General features: G+C 41.3%; 1 long non-coding RNA gene across 1 annotated transcript in view; it reads right to left on the bottom strand.

Moving 5' to 3' along the window:
• Positions 1-3,022: 3,022 nt before the first annotated feature.
• Positions 3,023-12,348, bottom strand: part of LOC148007289 (LINE-1 retrotransposable element ORF1 protein-like) — a 43,635-nt gene continuing 34,309 nt past the window's right edge. The window contains exon 4 of the long non-coding RNA XR_015648702.1: positions 3,023-3,106. This is a non-coding gene — a long non-coding RNA (LINE-1 retrotransposable element ORF1 protein-like). The remainder of the gene's footprint in view (positions 3,107-12,348) is intronic.

Raw genomic sequence — 12,348 nt, 5'->3', positions numbered from 1 at the left:
TTGTGAAATAACAACCTAAACTACCAATATGGGGAAACCCCAGTTGTCAGAAGGCTTCTAACTGGAAAAGTCTCCTACTTGGTTCCCATTAAGATCCTTAGGGAGGCTTCTGTAATTAGAATCCATGTTTCCCCCTGGGCACAGGGCAGGCATGGAGCACATGGATGAAAGATCTTTGGTTTAAACTCTCTAATCCCAGCCTGTGGGTATCCTGTATCTTAGTCACCATACAAGCTGTGCTCAGAGGTATATGAGGTCTAATCTGACCCCTTTCCGGGACCCCTTGAGTGAGACTCAAGGAGGTGCTAATCAATGCAAAACCAAGACTAGCTTTATTTTAATGCGTCGGGGTTGACTCCCTTTCAGAAAGAGAAGACCCTGAGCAGACTCTAACAGGGTCTGTATATACGTTACAAACAATTGGGGCAGAATTTGCACAACAGTAACTAGGAAGAGTACTACTATTAGTGGGGTGAAGTAACCTCCAAAATGACTTGTGGTCAGTGTGCCATTCTGGGACTTTCTGGAGGTTGGATGGGGAGTTACATGTGGCTTTGTTCAACAGTTTGGCTTGTAGCTGTTCCAGGAATTAAACTAGCTTTACTCTTTCTGGAAGAGAAGGGTCGTTCTGTGCTTGGATGTTAATGGTGGGTTTTTCTCATTGGCCTCAGATTGACCCCAACTCTGGCTTTTCATTCCCCCCTTTTCTTTTAGCATAGCTTTGATCTTGAAGCTTATAGTCTTCTAACTCATATGCTTGCTTCCCTGCTTCCAGCTGTAGATAGTGTTGCCTTAAGATAATTAACTTGACTGAATTCTCTTATAAACTACTAAGCAACTTAAAATACAGGGGCCAAAAGTCAGAAATAAAAGTAAAATTATCAAGGATCCAGCTAGGGTACCTTCCTAACAGGGGGGGATCTAAGACATACAGTATATATAGACATAGAGTTAGCAGGGGCAAGAGACTCAGGACTGAGACTGAGTCAACTTTAACTTGAAGGGCTTGGTGTCCTTTTGAACCCTCTATTTTGGTACAGCTGGAGCCAGGCAGAGTTCTTCATTGGAGGAACTGGTCTGGTGTGGTTGTTGTACACCCAGGTGGTGATCATGATCAACAGGATGATGAATTGCCATTTTCACATGGGTTTAGTCGCACCTTGGTGAAATCTCTTCATATAGACCCAGTCTCTTTTGACTTGTGTGGTTCTGGAACCAGGCCTGCTTCACAGAAGGTACATAATTTAGGCCCAAACAAATTCATGAGCCTATTTGGTAGCTCTGACCTTAAATCTTAAATTATCATTTTTCAGTTCTGTAATAGCTACCAACTGTAGGCTAGATACAATGGGAGCTAGAATGCCATGTACACCTAATATAGGGCAAAGGGAAAGAGCCTCACCCAGTCCCCACCAGTCTCCAAGGCTAATTCTGTTAAGGTCTCTTTTAGAGTTCTATTCATCCTTTCTACCTGCCCTGAACTCTGGGGATGATATGAACAATGGAGTTTCCAATTAGTCCCCAAGATCTTAGCAAGTCCCTGACTTACCTGAGATATGAAGACAGGCCCATTGTCTGATCCTGTTACCTTAGGTGCTCCAAACATCGGAAAGATCTCTCCTAGTACATCTATCCATCTATCTCGAAAAAAAATGTCTACAAATATCAGCAGATATTTTGAGCCATATCTTTCTTGCTTGATTTCTGAAAAAAATCAATTTTCCCAGTAGGCTCCAAGTCTCTTAACTCGCAGTCAGGAATTTGGATGTTTGGGCTTCCTGTGAGTGTTGGTCAGCTGGCAAACTTTAAAGTTTGTCATTCATTTTACTCCCAAGTGAGTGACTGTGGATCTTTCTGAGAAGTGGGCAATATTCGCTTACCTTCAGTTGACCATCACCAGCCCATTTAATTTCTTTTTCTGCATTTATCAGTTACTCTAGGTGGTTCAGGTAGGACAATGGCCAATCTAGTGTTGGCTGTTTCCTTTAAGGCTACCTTCTTAGAAGCCTTATCAGTCAGACTGTTATCTCTAGCCATTGGTTTCTTTTTGATGTCCTGTAGAGTTTTATCTTTATTTCTGACAGTTTTTCCTTCTGCTGTTAGGAGCTGTTGTTCCTTGTAAATGGCTCCGTGCACATGAGTAGTTGTAAATGCATATCTGGCTGTCCCTGCAGATGCTAACAGCCAGTCCTTTTCCCATGATGAGGACTTGTGTTAATGTTCTTAGTTTGTTCTTTTGAGTTGAAGTGCCTGGAAGGAAGAGACTGAGTCCAGATTACCTTTCCTTCTGTTGTTATTGCTGCCCCTGTTCTCCTCTGACCCTTATGGATGAAGCTACTTCTGTCCGTGAACCAGGTATGCTCTGTTTCTGATGGATGAGAGTTCCTCAAGTAAGGTCTGGTATTGTGTATCTGGGCCTGAACCTCATCGAATTGATGAAGTGGACAGCCCAAGTCAGGGTTGGGTGGAAGAGTCGCAGGGTTCAGGGAAACAGGTGGCTGGAAAATATCTCAGCCAGGGCTGATTAGTAAAGTGTGATAATGAAGCATGTAGGCATTACTGAGCCTCAATCAGAATTGCGGGGGCAGGGGGAGGAGCAGTCATGATCAACTTCTGTCCCAAAGTTAATGTATTTGCATCTTTATCCAACAGTGCTGTGGCAACAATAAACACAGGCAAGGTGGTCATCCTGCTGCCACTGAGCCCAGTTTCTTTGATAAATAAGCCTTTGGCCATTTCTATGGTAGTCTTTTCTCCTGGATCTGAGGCTTTGTTGGCTAGAAGGGCTCTAATTAATTTTTTCTTGTCTAATCTGCATTCTTTTATACTCTCTGCAACTTTTATTAGCTTGAACCTGTAACTTTTCTCAAATATTTGGCACTAACTAGTTGATGAAAGCCAGGGCTACCGTACTAGAATTCTCTACTTTTTCTTATCTAATATCATATCTAAGCCTTGGCCAAATTATTGTTGAGACCTGCTTACAGAGCCTGGTGGCAAATCTGGAGGTGCTCCCTACCTCTTACTGCATGGAAACCACAATCTGGGTGGGTTCCCTGTGGGGCCAGGAGCCAGTTTCCTTGCCTCTGTTTGTGGTGAAGAGAACCTGTAAGAGCATTTTTGGGGGTGAGTAGGTGTCATGCCCTGAATAAACTCTATTCTACATTATGCCATCCTGTGGCTGGTCCCTCAGGGGAAGGGATGCCTCAACATGAGCCTACCAGAGGCATCCCCTTTCTTTATATAAAATAAATCTTTTTCACCTTTAACAACTCAGAGACCACATTTATTCAGACAGGGAGTGAGCTTTTGATTTTTCTGTTGATAAAGAAGTGTTAGCAAAGGGGAGGAGGGAAAACTTCTGGAACATTTTTATCCTCTACTACTGACACCCTGGGGAGATAACTTCTTTAAGATGAGTCAGAATAAGATTAAGGTGAGAAAACAGTCTATCCCATCTCCAAACATTTCGTCAGTCCAAGTCCAAGAACACAAAGAAAAGCAAAAACTCAGGGAGAGAGAGAGAGAGGGAGAGAGAGAGAGAGAGAGAGAGAGAGAGAGAGAGAGAGAGAGAGAGAGAGAGAGAGAGAACAACTAACACACACACCACGTGCCCTTTTTTGTGGGCGAAGTACACAGACCAGCCTGTCCCTGCCACAGATGGGATAATTCAGGCTATCTGCTCCTGCCACGAGCAAGAAGCACAGATTCTGGTAATTTTGCTGGCCTCCCGCCAGATCAAAGTCCTGTTACCGAGGCTCTCTGAGCCCTCCTGACACTTGCAAGCATGAACCAAACTCAAAGCAGAACACAAAGAAGCTAGATACAGAGGAAACACAGTCAAGCATGGTAACTGCTTGAGCTGTAGTTCCTCCAATCCACTGCCCTTCTAGGAGTTCCCCACAAGAAGCTAAGTTCCCGGACAATGCACCAAATGTGAGGTCCGATCTGACACCTTTTGGGAACCCCTTGAGTGAGACTCATAGAGGTGGTAGTCAATGCAAAAGCAAGAGGAGCTTAATTCCAATGTGTTGGGGTCCATTCTCTTTCAGAGAGAGAGACATGACCCTGAGCAGACTCTAACAGGGAGTTATAAACCTTACAGACAACTGGGGCAGAATTTGCACAATGGTACTATTGGTGGGGTGAAGTGACCTCCAAACTGACCCGTGGTCAGTGGATCATTCCAGGACTTTCTGAGGGGGTTGGATGAGGAGTTACATGTGGCTTTATTCAACAGTTTGACTTGTAGCTGTTCCACGAACTAAACTAGCTCTACTCCTCCTGGAAGGGAGGGGTCTTTCTGTTCTTGGAGGTTTGTGGTGGATTTTTCTCATTGGCCTCAGATTGATCCCAACTCTGACTCTTTCAGATGCTTGTGAAGTGACATTTCCTTTCAAAGGTGTGTTAGATAAAACATCTAACACAAATGCTGCTTTAAAACAAAGCAGCATTTCTTGATTTTTTTTGGAGCCTGCTCTTAGTAGGCAGAGAATGTTAATGGCAGAGATTCGGGTCAACTCCAGCGTGATGAGCATAGGCTGACTCTAGGATGCTGAGGCTATGAGAAGAGGAGGAACAAATGACCCTGCTTATCTTATCTTGCTGAATTTCTTTTAAAACTACAACATTTCTGAGTGTGGTGGCACACACCTTTAATGCCAGCGCTTAGGAGGCAGGGGCAGGTAGATCTCTGAGTTCAAGGCCAGTCTTGTCTACAAAGCAAGTCTAGGACAGTCAGAGCTTGTTACACAGAGAAACCCTGTCTCAAAACACAAGCAAAACCCAACATCTACCTATCTGTCTGTCTGTCTGTCTGTCTGTCTGTCTGTCTGTCTGTCTCTCTGTGTGTACATTGCATGTGCATGTGCCATAGTGTTTAAGTGGAGGTCAAAAGAAAACTTGCAGGGACTTGTTACTCAGTTGTCACCTCTTTAGACAGGACTAAAACAGGCTGCAGAACAAGGGGAAGATATACAAGGATATGCTTTGCAATGCCCTGTGTTTGAAGTGTAGGATCAGCAATGGAACCCTGTTGGATACCACACTACCATTCTTTTTGCACACCTAAAGGAATTAAAAACAGCCTGAACTCGGTATGGTCCTACTGCTCTGTTTACCATGGCCGGGTTAGATGGCCTGTCCTTTGAGGCTCTTCCGCCTGCGGATTGGAAACAGTTAGCTCATGCATGTTTGGCATTGGGGAGGAGACTATCTATTAGGGAAAATGGAACTTTTTGAAGGATGCCAACAGACAGCAGAGTTAAGCGCTAGAGCTAACACTCCAGTGACTGTTGAGACGTCAGCAGGAGAAGGTCAATATCAGGATCTACAGAATCAGTTACAATATAATCCTGGAATCTATGCTTAAATTAGTGCTGCTGCTCTAAGGGCCTGGAATATTTTGCCTACTAAAGGGCTCAAGGTATCTCAAAATAAGACAGGAACCTGATGAGCCTTTCAGGAGTTTGTAGATAGGTTGATGAAAGTGGCAGGAAGAGTGTTTAGAGATGCTAATGCTGGAACGCTTTTAGCAAAACAGTTGACTTATCAGAATGCAAACACAGCCTGTCAGGCTGCCAGAAGACCTTACAAACATATTGGAACCATTACAGACTATATTACACTACATCCTAACATTGGTCTCACTTATGTGCAGGGTGTGGTCATGGCTGCCATACTACAGGGAAAAACTGTCTGAAAAGTTTTGTTTCAACAGACTGGAAAAGGAAAGAGGAAGATTAAGGGGCCTCCTGGAAGTTGTTTTGGGTGTGGACTGATAGAACATCAAATGAGGAATCATTCAAATAAAATGAAGGAAAATAGTAATGAGAAAAAGCCAGGGCTCTGTCCTAGATGCAGGAGAGGGACACATTGGGCTAATGAATGCAGGTCTAAGAGAGATGACTTAAGAAATTCTCTCAGGTTCCTCCTACTGGAATATACAGTCCATTACTGTCAGGAATTGTGGGGTTGTTACTAGGAAGAAGCAGAACCACTATGGTGGGACTGATGATAGCCACAGGAGTTGTAGATACAGATTATGCTGAGGAAATTAAAATTATGACTTTTCTCCTACCCTTATTTCTGTCATTCAACCAGGACAGAGGATTGCTCCGTTCTTCTTTATACTATTGGTTATGACAAAAAATAAAGTTAAAACTAATGCTTGAGGAGCAAAAGGATTTGGTTCTTTGAATGCTCATTGGGTCCAACCAATAAAAACGTAAAGACCTGAGCTTGCTTTAAGACTAAATGGAAAAAAAATTCCAGGGTTGCTGGATATAGGAGCAGACATATCTGTAATATCTTGTATTCATTGGCCTGGATCTTGGCCTAAAACAGTTACTGCTACTCAATTACAAGGGATAGGGCAAAGTCAGTGTACTGAGCAAAGCAGTGATCTGTTACATTGGGAGGATGAGGAAGGCCACAAAGTATATTTTCAACCTTACATTGTTTCTAACCTGCCTGTTAATTTGTGGGGAAGAGATATAATGAAGGATATGGGAGTCTTTTTATACAGTCCAAATAACAAAGTTACACAACAAATGTTTGATTGCGCTTATTTGTTAAACCAAGGATTAGGAAAGCAAAATCTGGAAAAATTAGAACCCATTATAGTTACCCCCCGAGAAGGAAAACAATGGAGACCATAGACAAACCTTCACTCTATGCAGATAAAATTACTTGGAAAAGTGATGTTGCTGTATGGGTGGATCCGTGGTCTCTTATTTCAGAAAACATTCTGGCCATTCAAGAGCTAGTGCAGGAGCAATTGCACTCTGGCCATATTGAGCTTTCTGATTCCCCCTGGAACTCACCCTTGTCATTAAGAAAATATCAAGCCAGTGGAGGTTATTGCAAGATTTGTGAAAGGTTAATGAAACCATGGAAATTATGGGAGGGTTACAACCTGGCTTACCTACTCCAGCTACCATTCCAAAAAATATATATAAAATTATTATAGATTTAAAAGACTTTTTATACTATTTCTTTGCACCCTGATGATTATAAAAGGTTTGCATTTAGTGTCCCTGCCTGTCATTTGAAAGAACACACAAACGGTATCATTGGAAAGTTTTGCCTTAGGTAATGGCTAACATCCCTCCATCATATCACAAATCTGTTGCTGTTTCAATACAAGAAGTTAGGACTTTGTATCCTTCTGTGTATATTATTTACCATATGGATGATATTTTATTAGCTGATCCCTCTGAAGGGGTTTTAGTACATGCCTTTGCACTTATAAACAAGCTTCAAAATCTTGGGGATTAGTTGTTGCTCCAGGAAAGTTTCAAAGGCAATATACTTTTCACATTTTGGACATCCGTTATATCCTAAACAAATTGTGGCACAGAAAATTCAAATAAGAAAAGATAATTTACTTACTTTAAACAATTTTCACAAGCTTCTAGGATACATTAATTGGTTAAGACCTCACCTTAAGCTCACTAAAGGAGAGCTTAAGTCTCTGATGTTCTCAAAGGGGATGCAAATCTAATTCCATTAGACAATTAACTGCTGAGGCATGAATAGCTTTGCAGAAAACAGAGTAAGTTATTAGTCAACAACAGATACAGTATAAAGACTATTATTTGCTATCTGTATTCTTGCTAACTTTCATGTGCCCTCATCAGTTCTTTACCAAAAGGGACCCTTAATGTGGATTCATCTTTCTTCATCTCCTAAGAAAGTTTTTTTTTCTTTCTTTTTTCTTTTTTTCGGAGCTGGGGACCGAACCCAGGGCCTTGTGCTTGCTAGGCAAGCGCTCTACCACTGAGCTAAATCCCCAACCCCCTAAGAAAGTTTTAACACCCTATTATGAACCTGTTGCTGTGTTAATACAGAATTGTAGGATAGAATCATGAAAGTATTTTGGGAAAGAACCTGATGAAATATTTATTCCTTATTCCAAAGAGCAATTAAATTAGTTATTGCAGAATACTGATATTTGGCCTATTGCATGTGCAAACTTTCCAGGAGAAATTGATAATTATTCTGAAAGACAAGTTGGTACAATTTGCCTCTATGCATACTTTTGTATTTCCTAAAAATTTGCACATGCAACCCATAGAGAATGTGCTTTCTGTTTTTACAGATGGAGCCATCTAATGGGAAGGCAGCATCTGTAATTGGATCACGTGTTTATTCTCTTGATTTTCCTACTGCTTCAGCCCAGATAACTGAATTGCTTGCTCTAACCACTGCTTTTGAAATTTTGAAAAAGCAAGCTTTTAATTTGTATATTGATAGCTCATGGTTTACAATTGCTTGAAATGGTTCACTTTTTAGATAATGCTAATTCTCAAATTTGGCAATTATTTATGCAAATACAGCTTAATTTAAGAAAACAAGCTGTTCCTTACTTTATAGGACTAAGAGCTCATACTGGATTGCCAAGACCCCTTAGTGAGGGCAATGCCACAGCAGATTTGCATGCCAGGCAGATCATAGACCTTACACAGGAACAATTAGCCTGTTCCTGTGTAAGGAACATTCTCATTTTTTACATCATCAAAATAGTGATAGCTTGAGACAATTTGCTATTTCTAGAGAATGTGCATATCAAACTATAAAGACTTGCCCTGAATGTCTTTAATTTCTGTTGTTGTAAAATTATAAAAAATAAATCATTCTTTTTATCCACTCTAGGTCTGGCACCGCAGTGCCCCAAAATATCTTGCCAGAAGCATACATCCCAATTCCACAGCGGTGCAGACTAGCAGCTGCACACTCTCTTACACTTAAATCTACACATGAAAGAACACACAACTCAATAACCTTTGATCCAATTGATAAGACATAATTGCCCACCTAAACATACAAAGCTCTGCGCACACAGCCATCCTTTAAGAACATTTATAACAACCTGCAAAGGTAGAGTGTGGAATCTTAACCTCAGCTTCCGTGTTGTCCTGCGGCTCCTCTCCCATCTCCTCCCCTCCTCTGTTTTTGTCTCCTCCTCTTCCTTCAAATTTTTCTCCCACCCATCCTTCCTTCTCGTCCAATGACAGGACTCATTCTATTCTGTACCTGCTGCACCTGTATGACGACATCATCCCACAAATTTCATCCTGTACCTGTTAATCCTTGAAGACTCATACCTAATCAATTATGGCTAATTGATGTTACTCATATTTCTGTTTTTGGAAAAGTAAAATATGTACCTGTGACTATTGACACTTTCTCATGGTTTCTTGTTGCAACTGCGTTAACAGGAGAAGCAACTAAAAATGTAATTACTCATTGCCTACATTGTTTTTCTGTGCTGAGTATTCCAAAACAGATTAAAACAGATAATGGTACTGGCTATTGAAGTCAGGATTTACTGGGATTCTTTTTTTTTTATTTTAGTTTTTTTTTTATTAACTTGAGTATTTCTTATATACATTTTGAGTGTTACTCCCTTTCCCGGTTTCTAGGCAAACATCCCCCTCCCCCCTCCCCTTCCTTATGGGTGTTCCCCTCCCAACCCTCCCCCCATTGCCGCCCTCCCCCCATAGACTAGTTCACTGGGGGTTCAGTCTCAGCAGGACCCAGGGCTTCCCCTTCCACTGCTGCTCTTACTAGGATATTCATTGCTACCTATGGGGTCAGAGTTCAGGGTCAGTCCATGTATAGTCTTTAGGTAGTGGCTTAGTCCCTGGAAGCTCTGGTTGCTTGGCATTGTTGTACTTTTGGGGTCTCGAGCCCCTTCAAGCTCTTCCAGTTCTTTCTCTGATTCCTTCAACAGGGGACCTATTCTCAGTTCAGTGGTTTGCTGCTGGCATTCGCCTCTGTATTTGCTGTATTCTGGCTGTGTCTCTCAGGAGCAATCTACATCCGGCTCCTGTCGGTCTGCACTTCTTTGCTTCATCCATCTTGTCTAATTGGGTGGCTGTATATGTATGGGCCACATGTGGGGCAGGCTCTGAATGGGTGTTCCTTCAGTCTCTGTTTTAATCTTTGCCTCTCCCTTCCCTGCCAAGGGTATTCTTTTTCCTCATTTAAAGAAGGAGTGAAGCATTCACATTTTGATCATCCGTCTTGAGTTTCGTTTGTTCTAGGGATCTAGGGTAATTCAAGCATTTGGGCTAATAGCCACTTATCAATGAGTGCATACCATGTATGTCTTTCTGTGATTGGGTTAGCTCACTCAGGATGATATTTTCCAGTTCCAACCATTTGCCTACGAATTTCATAAACTCGTTGTTTTTGATAGCTGAGTAATATTCCATTGTGTAGATGTACCACATTTTCTGTATCCATTCCTCTGTTGAAGGGCATCTGGGTTCTTTCCAGTTTCTGGCTATTATAAATAAGGCTGCGATGAACATAGTGGAGCACGTGTCTCTTTTATATGTTGAGGCATCTTTTGGGTATATGCCCAAGAGAGGTATAGCTGGATCCTCAGGCAGTTCAATGTCCAATTTTCTGAGGAACCTCCAGACTGATTTCCAGAATGGTTTTACCAGTCTGCAATCCCACCAACAATGGAGGAGTGTTCCTCTTTCTCCACATCCTCGCCAGCATCTGCTGTCACCTGAGTTTTTGATCTTAGCCATTCTCACTGGTGTGAGGTGAAATCTCAGGGTTGTTTTGATTTGCATTTCCCTTATGACTAAAGATGTTGAACATTTCTTTAGGTGTTTCTCAGCCATTCGGCATTCCTCAGCTGTGAATTCTTTGTTTAGCTCTGAACCCCATTTTTTAATAGGGTTATTTGTTTCCCTGCGGTCTAACTTCTTGAGTTCTTTGTATATTTTGGATATAAGGCCTCTATCTGTTGTAGGATTGGTAAAGATCTTTTCCCAATCTGTTGGTTGCCGTTTTGTCCTAACCACAGTGTCCTTTGCCTTACAGAAGCTTTGCAGTTTTATGAGATCCCATTTGTCGATTCTTGATCTTAGAGCATAAGCCATTGGTGTTTTGTTCAGGAAATTTTTTCCAGTGCCTATGTGTTCCAGATGCTTCCCTAGTTTTTCTTCTATTAGTTTGAGTGTGTCTGGTTTGATGTGGAGGTCCTTGATCCACTTGGACTTAAGCTTTGTACAGGGTGATAAGCATGGATCGATCTGCATTCTTCTACATGTTGCCCTCCAGTTGAACCAGCACCATTTGCTGAAAATGCTATCTTTTTTCCATTGGATGGTTTTGGCTCCTTTGTCAAAAATAAAGTGACCATAGGTGTGTGGGTTCATTTCTGGGTCTTCAATTCTATTCCATTGGTCTATCTGTCTGTCTCTGTACCAATACCATACAGTTTTTATCACTATTGCTCTGTAATACTGCTTGAGTTCAGGGATAGTGTTTCCCCTGAAGTCCTTTTATTGTTGAGGATAGCTTTAGCTATCCTGGGTTTTTTGTTATTCCAGATGAATTTGCAAATTGTTCTGTCTAACTCTTTGAAGAATTGGATTGGTATTTTGATGGGGATTGCATTGAATCTGTAGATTGCTTTTGGTAAAATGGCCATTTTTACTATATTAATCCTGCCAATCCATGAGCATGGGAGATCTTTCCATCTTCTGAGGTCTTCTTCAATTTCTTTCCTCAGTGTCTTGAAGTTCTTATTGTACAGATCTTTTACTTGCTTGGTTAAAGTCACACCGAGGTACTTTATATTATTTGGGTCTATTATGAAGGGTGTCGTTTCCCTAATTTCTTTCTCGGCTTGTTTCTCTTTTGTATAGAGGAAGGCAACTGATTTATTTGAGTTAATTTTATACCCAGCCACTTTGCTGAAGTTGTTTATCAGCTTTAGTAGTTCTCTGGTGGAACTTTTGGGATCACTTAAATATACTATCAAATCGTCTGCAAATAGTGATATTTTGACCTCTTCTTTTCCGATCTGTATCCCCTTGATCTCCTTTTGTTGTCTGATTGCTCTGGCTAGAACTTCAAGAACTATATTGAATAAGTAGGGAGAGAGTGGGCAGCCTTGTCTAGTCCCTGATTTTAGTGGGATTGCTTCAAGTTTCTCTCCATTTAGTTTAATGTTAGCAACTGGTTTGCTGTATATGTCTTTTACTATGTTCAGGTATGGGCCTTGAATTCCTATTCTTTCCAGGACTTTTATCATGAAGGGGTGTTGAATTTTGTCAAATGCTTTCTCAGCATCTAATGAAATGATCATGTGGTTCTGTTCTTTCAGTTGGTTTATATAATGGATCACGTTGATGGTTTTCCGTATATTAAACCATCCCTGCATGCCTGGGATGAAGCCTACTTGATCATGGTGGATGATTGTTTTGATGTGCTCTTGAATTCGGTCTGCCAGAATTTTATTGAGTATTTTTGCGTCGATATTCATAAGGGAAATTGGTCTGAAGTTCTCTTTCTTTGTTGTGTCTTTGTGTGGTTTAG

This window comes from Rattus norvegicus, chromosome 1 (assembly GCF_021556685.1).
Source record: "Rattus norvegicus strain SHRSP/BbbUtx chromosome 1, alternate assembly SHRSP_T2T, whole genome shotgun sequence".
Lineage (NCBI taxonomy): Eukaryota > Metazoa > Chordata > Mammalia > Rodentia > Muridae > Rattus > Rattus norvegicus.
This window is presented reverse-complemented; position numbering and strand designations above follow the sequence as displayed.